Raw genomic sequence first — 10,915 nt, forward strand, 5'->3', positions numbered from 1 at the left:
CGCCCAGGGTTGTCTTGGGGTTGCTGAGAGAGCCTCCTTCTCTGGGGTCCTAGGACCTATGGAAAGAGCTTCCAGGGCCTGAGAGGCCCAGACCCAGATTCTGCCCTACCCCTTGCTGTCATGTTTTGTGTCTCACCTCTCCGGGCCTCAGTTTTCCCGCTGTAGGAGAGTGCTATCTGGATAGTGCCTAGCCAGTGCATCACAAATCTATCCAGCTGGGAGGGTGCTTCTCTGGGGTCAAGCCCTTGGCGGGCAGTCCAGGTGCCGGTTGTCAGGGATGGAAGCAGCATTCAAAAAAGAGGCCTGAGCAGATCCACAGGGGAGGGGACCTGCCGGCCAGTGACCCATGCCTCAGCGGGCTTGTTGAGGGCCTACAGAGCACCAGACACTGCCTGGAGCTTCAGCGACAGCAGTGCCTGATGAGGAATTGGCCACTGCTCTCACTAGTGGGGCACAGCTGAAATGGGAAACTGCACTGTGCCCCACAGTCCTGTCCCCCATCCTTGAGGAAGAGCCTTCCTGGAGAGAGGAAAGGAGGCCTTGCCACCCCTCACATTAGCTCATGATGGCTCCCTTGTCTCTCTCTCACTCTGGACTCCTCTGGGGGGACATACACCCTGAGGAGAAACTGGTGAGGATGTGTGGAATTGGAAAAATCCCCTGGGGATAGAGGGCATCTTCCAGCAGAAAGAGAGGCAGTGTTTGGATGAGTACAGGAGAAGGGAGGGCATGTGGGGAGGGGGTGACAGTGGAAGCAAAGGGGTGGAGGAGAATTAGCCTGGCCATGTGAGGTGCCAGCGGGGCCCTGGGCCTCCATCACCCAGGGTGGACAAGAAGCACAAAGCCTTGGTTCCTGAGTGGAAGCCCTGCCTCCATTCTTGAACAGTTAGACACAATGCGTAAAACGGATCATAGCAGCACTGTCCTTGCCGTTATAAGTCACAGAACCCTCTGACTTATAAGGCTCAGAGCACAGCAGGAACTTGCCAATGGTCAGACAGCAAGAGGCCAGAGCTGCCCCTGCCCAGGGCCTTGCCCCATGACTATGAGCCTCCCTTAAGGATGCTGGGAGAGGGAGCCTAGGAGAGGGAACCTGGTGCCCTGGGTGAGGCCTTGGGGTCAAAGACATTCCTCTTCTTCAGGAATGTGGCCTTTTCTGCCCTTCAGGGTTCAGACCCTCCTTTACCTGCAGCCCCCAGGAGAGGTGCCCCACTCACCTAAGGGGCAGGGTGAGCTGGTCTCAGGAGGGGAACTGCAGATGGGATATGTTTGAGCTCTCTGAGGTTATACCCTCCCCCACACCTCCAGGCCTTTGCACATGCTGTCCCCTCAGCTGGAAAGTTTTTTGCCCTTACCCTTTGCCTGCCTTCTAGAAGATCCCAGCTTAGGTGTTACCCTCAGGGAGGCCTCCTCTTATCCTCCAGGCTAGATTAGCCCCCTGTTCTGTGCTCCCAGGACGCCTGCCCCCCATCTTTGCTCTGGACTCTGTCATAGTCACTATTCAACACCCCCCACCAGACTTTCTCCCTTCAGATGCCCAATGGCATGTCTACCTCCCCTTAGGCTCATTCCTCCTCCTGCATCTCTGTCTCATCCCCGTTCACCCAGGCGCCAGGCCCAAACCCACGAAGCATGTCTGGTGCTGCCTTCCCTGTCCACATGTCTCCAGCCCCAGAACCACACAGCAAAGGGGCTTTTCCAGCAGGGCAAGGCTTGGCCATGATGGTGGGACATTCGATGTGAATGGAGAAGATGTGGACTGGTGTGCACCCCCATATACACACATCCATATGGTTGGTGACCCAGAAGCTGTGTCACCAAGAATAGTTTAAGCATCTTGGAGGCAGACTTCTTTTTCTCACTGGTGCCCATGGATTTCTTAGAGATGGGCCACCATGTTTTGAATGGCATGTGCCAGGGAGGGAAGAGAGGAAGAAGGTCAATTCCTTGCTCTCCTATCCTAGGAGGCTTGCACAAATTTAGAGTGAGCTCCTGCTTGCTTCCAGGAGGGCAACTTTCTAACATGGGTCTACTTCACATCCCACTACAAGAGCTGAGCAGGGGCCAGGCACCCCAGCCCATGGTGCCTGCTGCTGGTGACGAAGCCAGCTTGTCCCCAGGGCAGCTCCACCAGGCTGGGGAAGGTGTGCCATCAGAGCCCTGCCTGAGACCCAGAACGGGGGTCACTCCATTTGCCCCTGAACTTTGGGACAGCTTCTTCCTCGTCCCTTGGTGAGGTGCTTGCCTGGTTGCAGTCAGAACAGATAATGTGTAAGCGAGGCCAGGAGTAGACTGTGAAAGGCCTGGCAACTCTCTTGCCCTAGACACACCCATGCATGTGCATACACAAACACACACACACACACACACACACACACACAAGGACACACACAATACCTAGCCATATATCCACATATGCTCACAGGCACTTATGTGTGTGTGCAGAAATACATAGATAAGACCTACAATAGGTGTGGAAATATATAATACATGTGTGTACACACACTCACTGTTATATGCACACACATATGTGTGGGCACTTGCCACTCTTGTTGGAGAGTGCCCAGACAGGTACCCCAGAGGGGTTGTTACAAGCTGCTGGAATCCATGGTCCCCTCCCCCAGCCCTCCAGTCCCCTAGGCTCACCCTACCCTATTGGCTGTTGCTAGGATCTCCATGGTGACAAGTTCTGGATGGGAGGAAGCCCACCCCTTCTCTCCTGCCAGCAAGGGGCTGCCCGGGCCTGGGTGATGGCAGTACTGCATGGGGAAGGCATTGCCTGAAACAGCTCTGGTGCTAGGGAGCCATGTGCCTGTTCATCCTCCACTTGCCCTGCCCAGGTGTGTGGGGCAGAGGGGGTAGGAGGACAGCCCTGGGAAGCAGGTGGGAGAGAGGGTCACACCCAGGAAAATCAGAGAACACTTGGCAGAATGGAAGCCTGGGAGTTCTTGGAACTCCCCTAGGCTGCCTGGAGAAGGCAAGGGGGAAGGAGTGAAGGGAGCCAGGCCGCTGTGGGGACCTCCCCCCCACACCACCACCATTTGTGCTCAGAGATTTTCTGAGCACCTGGTCTGGGCCAGGGAGTATGCAGGGCAGTGAAGTGGGACTTCTGTGGGGGATGGGAGGAGACTAACATAATTCCTCCCTCTCCCAGCTCTCTCCCTAGCAGTGACGGAGCAGGCCCCTGGCCAACCTCCCCTTGTGGATTCCCTGTGGCCACTCACTTGACAGTGTGCCTCTCCCAGCCACGTACCCAGCCCACTGGGGCCAGCCTGAGGATAGAAAATAGAGGACAAATGTTCATCACTCTCCATGCTTTGTCCCTGGCAGACATTACTAGTCAATCACAGCATTTCCTCTTGCTGAGCCATCCTATGGCCTCAAAAGCCTTCCACGCAGGCATGACCAGTTGATTGATTGTGGTAGACAAGGGACATAAAACCTATTTGCTAAGGCCCCAATTCATAGCCAGACCAGCTATGGTCTCTCTGTCCCACCACCCCCTGCCCCCCTGCCCCCATAACTTCGCCCTGACCTCCTCCTGCTCCCTACTCTGTGCCCCAGACACAGCGCCCCTGCCTCCACACACCTCCTCATTCCATGCCCCCACCCTCTGAAACCATCTCTAGCTTCTGAGGGGCCACGGCCTCAGGAAGCCTGCCCTGCCTGACCTCAGCAGAATCTGCTCCTTCTCCTAATTCTCTCCTGTGGGGTCCACTATTTTTCACCCTCTACCCACTTAGGGGCAGTTCAGCCTGCAGGGATGTGGGGTGGAGCAGGTCAGGGTATGGAGCCTCACCTCTGTGACTTCACCTTTGTGAGCCCCCTTTTATCATTGGATTCCCCCCATGAGGTCACCAAGAGTCCTGGGCCCGGCCAGACCTTCCTCATGGCCCCACCCACCCTCCATTCCAAGCTCTTCTCAGCATGGGGTTCCCCTAAGAGGAAGGGGGTCTGCGGGGCTGGTCGGCCCGGGCAAGTGAGCATTTCAAACTCTGCTCAGGGCTGACTTGGGATTGATGTCAAGCAGGCCTGGCTTCTGTCCCTGCACAAAGGCCATACCCTGAGTTGCCCCCATCCCAATGTAGCTTTCACATCCCCAGCCCTGCGTTCACCCCAGATTTCCCAGTGAGGGGAGCAGAGCAGGGCTTGTCTGTCCGTTCTATGGATGGGAAAGCTGAGACCTGGAAGGGAAATGTCTTGCCCAAGGGCCTGGCTCCAGCCCCAGCCAGTTACTCACCCACTGGGCCTGGGGTGAGTCATGGTGGCCCAGGTGATGGGAAGGAAACACATAAACATGGGCAGTGGGAAGGGCACTCCGGGGGTTCGGTGGATGTGTCTGCCTGGGGCTCCCAGCTCTGAGCTCCCCCACACAGGCCCTCATGGCCTTACTGGGCAGGCGCACACCTGACTGTCTCAAATCATGTTCCCTTCTGGCCCAGTGTATGGGCTTTGCATGAGGCCTGGGAGAGCTGTCACCCCATCTGACAGATGGGGAAACTGAGGCACAAGGTTAGAAATCAAGCCGTGGTGGGGAGCTGGGCCCCAGACTAAGAACCCAGATTTCCTTTCCCCCAGCCCAGGGGTTCTCAGCTGGTTCTTACTGTGGCTCCAGGCTCCTGCAGGAGGAGACCCAGGCACAGTCCACAGGGAGCCCCTGGCTCTCGCAGCTCTTTCCCATCTCTGGGGTGGCAGGAGGCCAACACTGGCAGGGCAGGGGACAGACTAGGGGCATGGGCAGCCACTCACCCCATAAGGAGAGGGGGCTGTATCCTTCCTGCACATGGCGTGTGTGCTATCAAATGCTCTTTCCATTTCCATGGCATACATGGCGAATCCTGCCCAGGACCCAGCTTCAGAATCCATCTGCCTTCCACTGTTACTACACAGTCCAGGCCCTCCGACCTCTCCCCTGGACCATCTCACTAGGCTTCCCGCCCCCTGCTGCATCCCCACAGTCCATTTCCCACACAGCAGCCAGAGGGATCTTTTGAGAATGGAATCAGACCTGGCCCTCCCCTGCTCTGAAGCCTCTTATTGTTGCAGGCCTGTCCTCCCAACTCTGCTCTGTGACCACGGGGCCCTTGGTGATCTGGCCCTGCCCCTCTCCCCGCCTCCTCAAGTCCCTCAGGGTCCAGGATTCTCTGGGCGCCCTCTCCTCTCTCTCCCTCACTTCCCCAGCCCAGGCCCCACATCATCCTCCCTGCTCTCTCTTCAGGGCCTTTGCTCTCATTGGCCCCTCTGCTGGAACCCTCCTCTCTGGCTTTTTCCTTTGACTCGTTTCTTATCCTTCCCTCCAAACCCACTGGTCCTCCAGAGCCAGAGTGGACACCTGGGAAGTGGCTGAGCCAGTATTGGAACCCCAGCCTCCTTCTAGACTCTGTTGTCAGCTATGAGCACATGGTCCTGGGATTTAAAATGCTTTTGGCTTTCCCCTGCCACACTGGAGGATTCCAGAAGCCTCTCCCTTCCATTCCCCACTTGGGCCTCAGCTTATCCTGCATGACCTGCCCAGAGTCACTCAGTGAGATTCCATGGAGCCAGAAGGCTCCTTGTCATGACAAGATGAATCCCTGCTCTCACTAGGCCTAGCAAGGCCTCGTCCCTGGCCTCAGGCTATAGGTCTCAATTTCCCTCTTCCAGAGAGGGTGCCCCCTCCCCTGACTCAGGTGCAGCTCATCCTTCCGCTGAAGATTAAGCCCAAACTCCTGCCTCTTGGTGGACCTAGGGGTCTCTGGGGTCCCAAACCTGGGTTCCGGTCCCATAGCCCACCATTGGTGAGCCTGGCGGAGGGGCTGGGCTGGTGAGGGAGCCCCATCTGCTGACACTGCGATCATCCCTAGAGAGCCAGGAGAAGCAGCTCGCCAGCCCTGGGAAACCAGGCAGGCTGGATCTGATTTCCCTGGGGCTCAGAGGTAGGCAGAGGGGAGAGGAAAAGGACTCAGGTAAGCCTACGTGGGCCGGGTCCCTGCCCCAAAGCTGTGGGTGAAGGCCAGAGCCCTTTCCTCTTGCACCCCCCCTCCCCAGAATCTTTGCCCTGGGCTTATCCCCCCTCCCTCTTACAACACTCCAGGGCTTGTGGGCAGCACCTCACAAGCCCACCCGGGGCTCTCAGGGATGGAAGCCAGGGATTTGAGGGAGCAGTGCATTGTCCTTAGCTGCCTGCCTAGCTGGCCACCATGTCACCCTGGGCCTACTGCTTGAAGGTTCTGATCCTTCTGAGGCCACCTTTGCCAGGAAAGGCCTGGAGCCCCAATGGTTTGAGCAGGGGTGGGGGTCAGGAGGGCATCTCAGCAGGCATTCCCAACCAGAGCAAAGGCAAGGAGCTGTGATAGAGTTGGGGGTGGTGCCCTGGTTCTGTCTTTGCCAAAGCAGCCTATGGTGTTTTGATTAGGAGAGCCAGCTGTGGCAGGCTTCTGACAGTAAAGCCAGTCCAAGCTTTGAGGCTAGGAGGGTGGAGGAAGCTGGGAATTCCCAGGACACCTGGCGGGCGGATGTGCCAGGGGCCTGGGCTGTGTCTGCTTCAGGTGGGCCAAGGGGTGGGGGCTGGTAGGTCTCTCTGTAGCTGCCAGGCTTAATTGTCTCATTAGCATCTGCCTGCTGCCAGCCTGGGCCTGTCTGGTCCCCTCCCCATCAGCCCACACAGCCCTGTTCTTCAGGAATCCCTCCTACGAGGCATTGATGGTGACAGTGACGGTGACCATGTGACCAGGATGAGGCTGGGGAAATGGCCTGGGAGCCAGCTGGCCTGGTCCAGGCATGAGGTTGCTGGGTTGAGGCCTCACCGCCCAGCCCATCCCAGCTTTCACACCCAGTGCCATCCCACAGGGGCTCAGCGGTCCAGCTGTCTGCCTGGGGCTGGATGTGCAGTGTTCCCACGTAGGCGGGCACCAGTGGCAGCACCAGGAAACAGTCTGGGGGACTCCCCTTCCTGGCCTGGACCTGCCTGGCCCAACTCCTGCCACAGGGGTGCATGCCCCAAGACCTGGGAGACTCCCTCCCTACAAAGACTAGGGTCCCTTGGGAGAGAGGAGGAGTCCAATGAACTCTGACTCTCAGGGCTCCTAGGGGGGCCCTCTGAGGTAGGGATAGGGTAGACTAGGGGCCAGCTCTGCCTGAGGCCCCTGCCCACAGCTATAGCTTATGCAGTCTCCCATCAGAAGGTAGCACTGCCCTGACCCCCATCTTCAGATGGGACAACCCTCTGGCCTGAGCCCTGGGGGCAGCTCAGAGCCAGGGCTGGTGGGGGTGAGGTGCTGAGAGGGCACTTTGGCTGGGGCTGGAGCTGGAGCCCTCCATAGAAACCTCCCCAGAACCACCAGGCCAGGCCCAAAGAACCCAGGCTGGGAAGTGCCAGGATTCCCCAGGCCATGGGTATTACTGGGACACAGAGCCCCCAGGGAGGGAGCTGGAGCCTGCAAAGCTGAGGAGCTGCTGTGGACTTGGGTGGCCCCTGGATATACCCTACCCGCTCCATCTATGAAGTGGGGCAATACTTTCTGCTACCCTAACCCCCCGGGGTGTGGGGCAGCCAGGCAGGTTCCATATTGGAGCCGTCAGAGGGAGGGGCCTCCTTGGCCAAAGGGGCTTGGCACAGACCCCAACCACCCCCTGCACTGCAGGAGCGAGAGTGGCCTTGGTGTGGCACCTGGCCTAGAAAAGGTCAAGTGCTGACCACCTGCCACCCTGCGCTAGACATAGAGGGACAGCCCTATATGGCCCTCAGAGGACCAAGGTGTGAGTGTGCCATGTGTGCTGCGACAGGACATGGTGAGATGGGGGGAGACTGGGGAGGCTGACCAGGAGACTTTCTAACCCTGACTCCACCACCAGCCTCCCCTCTCCGAGCCTCAGTTTCCTCCTCTATAAAACGGGGGTGCAGTCTACCACGCAAGACGGCTGTGAGGCAGGGGAAACGCGTCATGTGAACGGCCCAGCCCAGGGCTGAGCACAGGACCCCCTGCTCAGGCCCCTTGTTCCTGGACAGTGGGGCGAGGGCCCTGGAGGCAGCCAATGACCCCCTGTGGGAAGGCCTCCTAGGGGGAAGGTTGGGAAGGGGGCCTGTAAGCAGCTGTGCCAGGGAGTGTGGGCAGAATGGGTTCTAAGCAGAGAGGCTGGACCCAGCAGGGAGGAAAACAGAGACAGAACAACTCTTCTGAACCTCGAGCTGGTGGCTGCCCCATCCTGAGCCTGATGTCATGTTGGGGGCGGTAGCAGGGACACTCCTGACACCTGGGGCCTGCCTGTGCAGATCCTATCCCATGGGCCAAGGCCCTGCCCACCAGCCTCATGCCTCTGACTCTGTGCCCATGCCTGCCCACCCACTTGCCTGCCCTCCCATGAGGAAGGGTCAGGAGGGAATCAGAGTCACCAGGGCCCTGGCACGGTTCAAGCATTGTCCTACCCCCAAGGCTTGGCCACACCAGCCCCCTGCTGCCTCCTGCTCACCCTTCCTTAGCTGTCACCCCCATTCAATTCCCACTCTTTTCTCAGACCCAGAAGATAACAGCCCCTGTTCGGACCCTCAGGGAGCCTTTTCCATCAGGGATCTTTGGCCCATGCCTCCTGCCTCTTCAGAGCTCTTCCTGTAGCATTGTCCAAAGTGGGACCCACAGAACACCAGGCCCTAATAAAAAGAGTCATGTGGTCAGATGTCTGGGAAACATTGTGAACTCTGCAGCCCCAGCTGCACAGCACACAAGTGTGTCAAAGTCTCTGACAAGTCCTGCAGGGATGTAGCTGGCTTTATTTTGTTCATCTGGCATTTCCCAAACTCTGGTGATCACAGCATCAGTTGTTTGCATAACCTCCACTACCAGCCCATGGGACTGTGCCCTCAGCGTGCCCGTCAGGAAAGAAAGTGGCCTTATGTTGCCCAGTGGCTGTTCGTACCACATTCTCTTCCTTGGACTGCCCTTTTCATTTTCAAATGGAGAGCCGAGGGTCATCAATGTAGTCACTCAGAATCCCACACCCTTCTTCTGGCCCACTCTAGGGGCCCTGAGATCTGCTTTTCACAAGCTGGTCCAGCTGTTCCAGTGGGATCAGAAGCTATCCTAGCCAGGCTCCTAGGGAGGCCAGGATGATGAAACAGGCGCCGGAGAGCAGGCTGGGGAGAAATGAGATGAGCCGGATGCCTGGTCATGCTTCCCCCAACCAGCCATCAGCCAGTTCTTGGCCATGACCAGCTCCTGTGGTCTTTAGCTCGAGGCTGCACAGGGCCAGACAGTGGCCAGACGGGAAGGCCACTGCATCTCAGATTGGGGGCTGCGGACAGGGCCCCCTCACCAAGCCCAGGCCAGAGTTGGGTTACGAGCCCTGAGGGTCTCCTAATGAGTTCCACATGTGTGTGGATGCCTCCAAGAGGAAATGGGAAGGGGCTGGGGAGGGGGAGAGGGGCCTGAGAGGGGATTGGAAACATGTGTTTTGGAGGAAGAAGACAGGGAGGAGGAAGGGAGGGGGAGGAGGGGCAGAGGAGGCAAGAGGAGGGGAAGACTATCCCCAGAAGTCCTGGTGCCCACCCCCACCAGGTTGGCTCCAGGCTCCCAGGCCCCTGCAGGAGGCTCCCAGGCCAGTGGTCTGCTGGGAGACTGGTGGGAGAGACCCCTTAGAGGGCCCACTCCTCTCCTGCAGGCGGAAAAAGCCCAAAGGGAAAAATCCCTGGCCCTGCTTTTCTGGGGTTCTGAGCCATTAGAGGCAGGGTAGAACCAGGTGGGCGGTGGGGTCCATGGGGGCACGAGGAAGCTCCACAGCCAGCCAGCCTGCCAGCAGCAAGATGCTCATTCAGATCCAGCCTGGCTGCCTCTACCCCACCAGAGAGTCCCGGGTGCAGCAAGGCCACTGACCTGTCAGCCCTGACCCCACCTTTGCCCTTCTTGGCTAGCAGGTAGGCAGTAAGGCCTGGCATGGGGTTGGCTGCCCCACCCTCCCTCCCTGTCCAATGTGGGCCATGCATAGGCACCCAGATTGACCTGGCAGCTGGAAGCCTCATTAGGAAAAGGCTGTGCAGGAGCCATGTTGGCATGTGGGGTGGGGGTGTCCAGCGAGAGAGACCTGTGGTGGGTAGGGAGTGGAGTCTGAGGACCTCACGGGGTACGATGGATCCCGCTCCCAGGAGCACTGGTTGAGCCCCAGGTTTCCAGCCAGCTGACTGAGGCTGAGCCTGGAATGGACCTTGTAGCCAGCTGGCTGCCCTGCAAGACTCTGATGCGGGGGGTCCAGGAGGTGGGGACCCAGGAGGTGGCCCCCATCTCCAGTCACCTCCCCAGGCCATGGGTCAGAGCCCAGCAGGGACACAGCCTGTGAACTTTGTGTGAATTTTCTCAGCAAATCTTTCCAGCAGCCCTATGAGGCCACTCCGGCTCATACCCATGTCATGGATGAGGAGGCCAAGGCACAGAGAGGTGAAGTCAGAGAATTCCTGGCAGTAGGAACAGTAGGTGCAAAGGCCCCGGGACTGGAATGTGCCTGGTATGCCCGAGGAACAGTGAGGAGGCTGTTATGGCTGGAGGGGCATAAGGGGAGGTGGGAGGGTGGTAGGAGTTAGGGGTGGGGACAGGCAGGATTGAGTAGGGCCTCTTGGCTGTGGTGAGCACTGTGGCCTGTACTTGGAGGAGGCTTGGAAATCACTAGAAGGGGTTGAGCAGGGATGGCATGAGCTATCTTACAAGTTCCTTATTTTATTACTTATTATGTTTTAATCTTACAGCCTAGCACACTCTGGCTGCTATGTTGAGAACATTGGGGTAGGCCAAGGGCAGCAGCAGGAGACCAGGCAGGAAATGCGCAGGCAACATCTCAGCAGGGCCTGGTCCTTGGGGGCTAGCTCTGGGATGGCCTGAGTGATGGGCAGGCCCGAGCTTCTGGGAGAGGTAGAAGGGCCTCACCTGACCTGCCCTAGCCTGAGGGTCCCATC

This window comes from Ceratotherium simum, chromosome 5 (genome assembly GCF_057802395.1).
Source record: "Ceratotherium simum simum isolate JZ-2026a chromosome 5, ASM5780239v1, whole genome shotgun sequence".
Lineage (NCBI taxonomy): Eukaryota > Metazoa > Chordata > Mammalia > Perissodactyla > Rhinocerotidae > Ceratotherium > Ceratotherium simum.